Here is a 7,899-nt window from a genome sequence, read left to right on the forward strand (position 1 = left end):
GAGGAACCGGAAGAAGAGTCGGAACCGGAAGAAGAATCGGAACCGGAAGAAGTATCGGAACCGAAAGAAGAAATAGAATCGGTGGGGGAAATAATAAAACGGTTAAGTAAAAGAGAATCCTCAACCAACCGACCAAGGTTAATCATGGTCAATGGTGTTTCCGCCAAGGAAGCAAAATATTGGGAGGATTACCAATTCTCCGATGAATCGGATTCCGACGAGAATTCCGATGATGTTATAGAAATTACCCCAACTGAATTTAAAAAGGCAAAAGAAAATAATAAGGGAAAGGGCATAAAAATAGAGAAATCTAATTCCAACCCCGATGAACTTTATATGTATCGTCAACCCCCGAAGTCCTTAAGTTGTAACAATGACCCGGGAACCTCTAAACCACCAGGTTTTTCTAAACCAATGTGGATAACGACGGCTCTTATTAGGGGAACATCATATATCCCTAGAAACTTGGCAAAACGAACCAAAACCGAACAAGAAGAAACGAGCGAGTCAGAATAAGATAGTTATATTCGTGTGGTGTAATATATGTAATATAGTGTGCTTATGCTTTATGATATATGTAAAAATTGCTTGTATTAATAAGTATTTTTTTTATGAATCTAACTCTTGTCTATTTTACAGTATAAAAACACAAAATGGATAGACAACCCAATATTTTAAGAGACCTACCCGGAGACATGATTGATGAAATCTTGTCTAGAGTCGGCCAGAATTCCTCGGTACAACTATTTAAGGCGAGATCAGTTTGTAAGACATTCGAAGAACGTTCCAAGAATGTCTTGGTTTATAAGAGACTTTCGTTTAAAAGATGGGGGATATCACATTGGGAAACCCATAAGTTACGATGTGTTTACTTTGACGCATATATTGCGGGGAACCCAAATGCTATTTTAAGCAACGGGTTAAGAAATTATTTTGACTCAATATATCCGAATATTGGACTTCGTGATTTAGAAAAAGCGGCTAACATGCAACATAAAGAAGCATGTTATGCTTACGGATTAGTAATGTTCGCTTCTCACCAAAGTGAGAACAAGAACATCGGGCTACAACTATTAAACAAAATGTTTCCACAAGTGACGGAGTCGGTAATTGGGGTAAGAAATGAGGTTTTTAGATTATTACGGGACTGTTGGACATTACGTAACCCTCGTCCCTTTGACGACGTTACAACACGCTGTCTTATCAATGGCCATAACGGTTATGTTCCACAAGACCAAGGATGAGAAGTAGTCCTAGTAAAACCAGAATGCATGACTTGTTTCTGGACGTATGAATTACGTGTCTTTATTGCCTTTGCTGAACGACTTGTGTACTAGCTAGAATTATCTTCACAACTATCTTGTATCAAAGTTATTGTGTGCTATATTTCATGCTTTATGTAAAATAAGCGGTATTGTAAGTTTGTAAAATATTGTATAAAAGTTTGAACGCGAAATATTATTATAATCAGTTTTTCATATAGAATTGTAGTAGTTGAATTGTATATTAGCTACTAAGTATGAACTTAACGGGTAGGTACTACCCGAATTTAAACTTATAAAACGCTAATATGAAGAAAAAGCTTTTATAAATGAGTTCATATTATGCTACGAAATACTATTAACTACTCTTAATATTCTGTATGATTAACTTGTTCCATTTGACTATTTTGAAGGAAATGGCACCGAATACTCGACACACCGTGAATATGAATGAAGAGGAATTCCGTACTTTTCTAGCTTCAAACATAGCCGCAGTACAGGCTGCACTACATACCAACAATAACCTTAGATCTAGCAGTACAGGAAATCGTGTAGGATGCACCTACAAAGAATTCACTGCCTGCAACCCTTTGGAATTTGATGGAACCGAAGGACCGATCGGATTGAAACGGTGGACCGAGAAGGTCGAATCGGTGTTTGCCATAAGTAAGTGTACTGAAGAGGACAAAGTGAAGTATGCTACGCATACCTTCACAGGTTCTGCGTTAACATGGTGGAATACCTATCTAGAGCAAGTGGGACAAGACGATGCGTACGCACTACCGTGGTCAGCATTCAAGCACTTGATGAACGAGAAGTACCGTCCCAGAACCGAGGTCAATAAGCTCAAGACAGAACTTAGAGGGTTACGAACCCAAGGATTTGATATTACCACGTACGAAAGACGATTCACAGAATTGTGCCTATTGTGTCCGGGAGCATTCGAAGATGAGGAAGAGAAGATCGACGCGTTTGTGAAAGGATTACCGGAAAGAATCCAAAAAGATATAAGTTCACACGAGCCCGCCTCCATACAACAGGCATGTAGAATGGCTCACAAACTAGTGAACCAGATTGAAGAAAGAATTAAAGAACAGACTGCTGAAGAGGCCAATGTGAAGCAAGTCAAAAGAAAGTGGGAGGAAAACGGTGATAAGAATCACCAATACAACAACAACAGCAATTACAACAATAATCGCAACAATTATCCCAACAATCGCAACATCAATCGCAACTACAACAAATGGCCCAACAACAACAACAACAACAACAACAGCAACAGCAACTACAACAATCATCCCAACAACAATAATAACCGCAACAACAACAACAATCAGAAGCAGCTATGCCAAAGGTGTGAAAAGTATCACTCGGGGTTCTGCACCAAATTTCGCAACAAGTGTAAAAGAAATGGTCATAGCGCGGCGAAGTGTGAGGTCTACGGACCAGGGGTTAATAGAACGAAAGGAACAAATGGTGTCGGAACGAGTAATGGCGGAGCAAGTTATGCCAATGTAGTTTGTTATAAATGTGGAAAACCGGGCCACATTATTAGAAATTGCCCGAACCAGGAGAACACGAATGGACAAGGCCGCGGAAGAGTTTTCAATATTAATGCGGCAGAGGCACAGGAAGACCCGGAGCTTGTTACGGGTACGTTTCTTATTGACAATAAATCTGCTTACGTTTTATTTGATTCGGGTGCGGATAGAAGCTATATGAGTAGAGATTTTTGTGCTAAATTAAGTTGTCCATTGACGCCTTTGGATAGTAAATTTTTACTCGAATTAGCAAATGGTAAATTAATTTCAGCAGATAATATATGTCGGAATCGAGAAATTAAACTGGTTAGCGAAACATTTAAGATTGATTTGATACCAGTAGAGTTAGGGAGTTTTGATGTGATAAACGGTATGGACTGGTTGAAAGAAGTGAAAGCAGAGATCATCTGTTAGAAAAATGCAATTCGCATTATACGAGAAAAAGGAAAACCCTTAATGGTGTACGGAGAAAAGGGCAACACGAAGCTACATCTCATTAGTAATTTGAAGGCACAAAAACTAATAAGAAAAGGTTGCTATGCTGTTCTAGCACACGTCGAGAAAGTACAAACTGAAGAAAAGAGCATCAATGATGTTCCCATTGCAAAAGAATTTCCCGATGTATTTCCGAAAGAATTACCGGGATTACCCCCACATCGATCCGTTGAATTTCAAATAGATCTTGTATCAGGAGCTGCACCAATAGCTCATGCTCCTTACAGACTCGCACCCAGCGAGATGAAAGAACTGCAAAGCCAATTACAAGAACTTTTAGAGCGTGGTTTCATTCGACCAAGCACATCACCGTGGGGAGCTCCTGTTTTGTTTGTCAAGAAGAAAGATGGTACATTCAGGTTATGTATCGACTACCGAGAGTTGAACAAACTTACCATCAAGAACCGCTACCCACTACCGAGAATCGACGACTTATTTGATCAACTACAAGGCTCGTCTGTTTATTCAAAGATTGACTTACGTTCCGGGTATCATCAAATGCGGGTGAAAGAAGATGATATTCCAAAGACTGCTTTCAGAACACGTTACGGTCATTACGAGTTTATGGTCATGCCGTTTGGTTTAACTAAGGCACCAGCTGTGTTCATGGACCTTATGAACCGAGTGTGTGGACCATACCTTGACAAGTTTGTCATTGTTTTCATTGATGACATACTTATTTACTCAAAGAATGACCAAGAACACGGTGAACATTTGAGAAAGGTGTTAGAAGTATTGAGGAAGGAAAAATTGTACGCTAAGTTTTCAAAGTGTGCATTTTGGTTGGAAGAAGTTCAATTCCTCGGTCACATAGTGAACAAAGAAGGTATTAAGGTGGATCCGGCAAAGATAGAAACTGTTGAAAAGTGGGAAACCCCGAAAACTCCGAAACACATACGCCAGTTTTTAGGACTAGCTGGTTACTACAGAAGGTTCATCCAAGACTTTTCCAGAATAGCAAAACCCTTGACTGCATTAACGCATAAAGGGAAGAAATTTGAATGGAATGATGAACAAGAGAAAGCGTTTCAGTTATTGAAGAAAAAGCTAACTACGGCACCTATATTGTCATTGCCTGAAGGGAATGATGATTTTGTGATTTATTGTGACGCATCAAAGCAAGGTCTCGGTTGTGTATTAATGCAACGAACGAAGGTGATTGCTTATGCGTCTAGACAATTGAAGATTCACGAACAAAATTATACGACGCATGATTTGGAATTAGGCGCGGTTGTTTTTGCATTAAAGACTTGGAGGCACTACTTATATGGGGTCAAAAGTATTATATATACCGACCACAAAAGTCTTCAACACATATTTAATCAGAAACAACTGAATATGAGGCAGCGTAGGTGGATTGAATTATTGAATGATTACGACTTTGAGATTCGTTACCACCCGGGGAAGGCAAATGTGGTAGCCGATGCCTTGAGCAGGAAGGACAGAGAACCCATTCGAGTAAAATCTATGAATATAATGATTCATAATAACCTTACTACTCAAATAAAGGAGGCGCAACAAGGAGTTTTAAAAGAGGGAAATTTAAAGGATGAAATACCCAAAGGATCGGAGAAGCATCTTAATATTCGGGAAGACGGAACCCGGTATAGGGCTGAAAGGATTTGGGTACCAAAATTTGGAGATATGAGAGAAATGGTACTTAGAGAAGCTCATAAAACCAGATACTCAATACATCCTGGAACAGGGAAGATGTACAAGGATCTCAAGAAACATTTTTGGTGGCCGGGTATGAAAGCCGATGTTGCTAAATACGTAGGAGAATGTTTGACGTGTTCTAAGGTCAAAGCTGAGCATCAGAAACCATCAGGTCTACTTCAACAATGTAAGACCCTAATATTTATTATACGGAAGTGTAATTATGCTACATAAAGTGCAGGAAGCATTGTGTAATTAAACAAAGCTCAAATTCTGCCCAGACATGGGTGCGCGCCGCGCACACCCATGGGTGCGCGCCGCGTACGAGCCCAGCGACAGAATTCTGTTTTTTCTATTTTGGGTTTAATGAGGGGCTTTTTGGTCTTTTCACTTGAGGCCGGATGTTAAGCCATATCAGCTGGTTAGATTCAATTTTGGATCACATTTCACATCCATTAACACTCTCAAATCATTCTAGAGAGAGAGAGGGAGATTTCTAGAGAGAGATTTGGGGTTTTGGAGAAGAAGGAGCTTGAATTGATCAAGTCTCGGGTTTTAAAGTTGTTCACCTCGTTCCTAGCTACGTTTTGGTGGTTGTGGTAAGTTCTAACTCCGAATTTTATTGTTTGATTTTGATAATCAAGTTAGGGTTTGAACTTAAATTGATGAGAAACCCATTTAAACTCTTGGAGAGAGTTTAGTGATGCTAGTAATCGGGTTTGTTGTTATTGTTGGTAGATTTTGGGTTGTTGAACTAATTGGCCATGATTAGGACTTGAAATTGGGTTCAATCACTTAATTTAGTGATTATGGAAGTATTGAAACCCATTTAGGGTTATTTGGTTGACTAGTTTTGACTTTGGGTCAAAATTAGGGTTTATGGGCAATTTGGAGATTTGTAAGTGTTTAACACTTGTGTTCGGGTTTAATTGGCGTGTTAGGACCATTCTCACTTGTGTTAGTGATTATTAGTTAATTTTGGGCGCGGTTTGTACTTGGAAGTGCATTTGGGTCGAATTTGCATTAAGTGTCAAATTGGTTTGGTTTGTAAATCCAATCTAAGTGTGTTGTTGAATTTGTGATAATGGAATAGGTACTTTCCATTGGCGAGTTGCGGTTTACTTGGAAGCATTCATCAAGGTGACAAGGTGAGTGTTAATATCCTATGTGCATATGTATGTGTAGGATGGGTGCGGGTCGGGTGAAGTGGTTCTCGGTTATAGAGCTCACTTCACATATAGGTGGATTCGATGGACTTTGGTATGAGTCCAATTGGCACGGTTGTGCGTTTTGGTTGACCTCCTTTTGGCAAGGTGTACACTTGTGTGTACGTTATCACATGTATTGTGATGTGGTTGTGGATAACCCCGATGTGGTGGATTTTATAATCCCGTGACCGTGGGTTTGAGTTGGAGAAGTGAATCGCGTGTAGTTCGGATTCACGATGACGCGTGTAGTTCGGTCATCTTATCAAAATGAATCTCGTGTAGTTCGGATTCATGGTGACTCGTGTAGTTCGGTCATCTTATTGAGGTAGTAATCTCGTGTGGTTTCGGATTACTAAGGCTCGTGTAGTTCGGCCAACCTCGATGTTGTGAAGTTAGTAATCTCGTGTGGTTTCGGATTACTAAGGCTCGTGTAGTTCGGCCAATCTTCATTGTGGTATTTGGTTCTCGGTATTGGGTTAAGGTGTTAACCTTGTTCGTTTATATTGTTATATATTAATGTATTGTTGTGTTGTAGCTAACCCTCCGGGTGTAGCTATTTGGCGTGGTTCACATCGTCGTTGGTGAACTTATATTTTTGTTGTTGTATCTTAGCTCGTGCTTAGTGTTTGTACGGTACGCCTAGACTAGCTTGCCTTTATGCTTGGTTGTTCGGTATGCGGTATTTGATATTTGTGTGGCGTATTCATTTTATACATATATATGTATGTAGTATATTATCATTCACTAAGCGTTAGCTTACCCTCTCGTTGTTATAGATTGCATGCGGATGGTGGCTCGGGTAAGCGCGAGGATTAGAGGACTTGCATAGTTGCTTTAGAAGATCTTGCTTTTGGATTGATTAGGATTGGGTAGCGTATCCCCAATCGCCATGCTCAGTCTTTATTTTGTGTTAAAAATCATGTGGTCGAAACTTGTATTTTGTACGAAAGTCGTATAACGGCCGATGTGGGCCCGGTCTCGTAAAACTCATTTTATTATTGGAACGTGTTAGTTTTAACTAATATAAATGGTTGTGAAAAGCGTTTGGTCTAAAAGTGTCGGGAAGTCGAAGATCTTTTCGCGAAAAATGGACATGTTGATCAGAACTGTCTCAGGCCTTATGCGCGCCGTGCACAGGCAGTGGTGCGCGCCGCGCACCCTCCAGATCAGTTTTAAATTTTTTTTTTATTTTCGCGTTTTTGGTTGGTTAACGGGTTGGGTTGTTACAAACAACCCGAAATCCCAGAATGGAAATGGGAAAACATTACCATGGATTTCATCACTAAATTGCCAAGGACTGCAAGTGGTTTTGATACTATTTGGGTAATAGTTGATCGTCTCACCAAATCAGCACACTTCCTGCCAATAAGAGAAGATGACAAGATGGAGAAGTTAGCACGACTGTATTTGAAGGAAGTCGTCTCCAGACATGGAATACCAATCTCTATTATCTCTGATAGGGATGGTAGATTTATTTCAAGATTCTGGCAGACATTACAGCAAGCATTAGGAACTCGTCTAGACATGAGTACTGCCTATCATCCACAAACTGATGGGCAGAGCGAAAGGACGATACAAATGCTTGAAGACATGCTACGAGCATGTGTTATTGATTTCGGAAACAGTTGGGATCGACATCTACCATTAGCAGAATTTTCCTACAACAACAGCTACCATTCAAGCATTGAGATGGCGCCGTTTGAAGCACTTTATGGTAGAAAGTGCAGGTCTCCGATT

The sequence above is a fragment of the Rutidosis leptorrhynchoides genome, chromosome 1 (assembly GCF_046630445.1).
Source record: "Rutidosis leptorrhynchoides isolate AG116_Rl617_1_P2 chromosome 1, CSIRO_AGI_Rlap_v1, whole genome shotgun sequence".
NCBI lineage: Eukaryota > Viridiplantae > Streptophyta > Magnoliopsida > Asterales > Asteraceae > Rutidosis > Rutidosis leptorrhynchoides.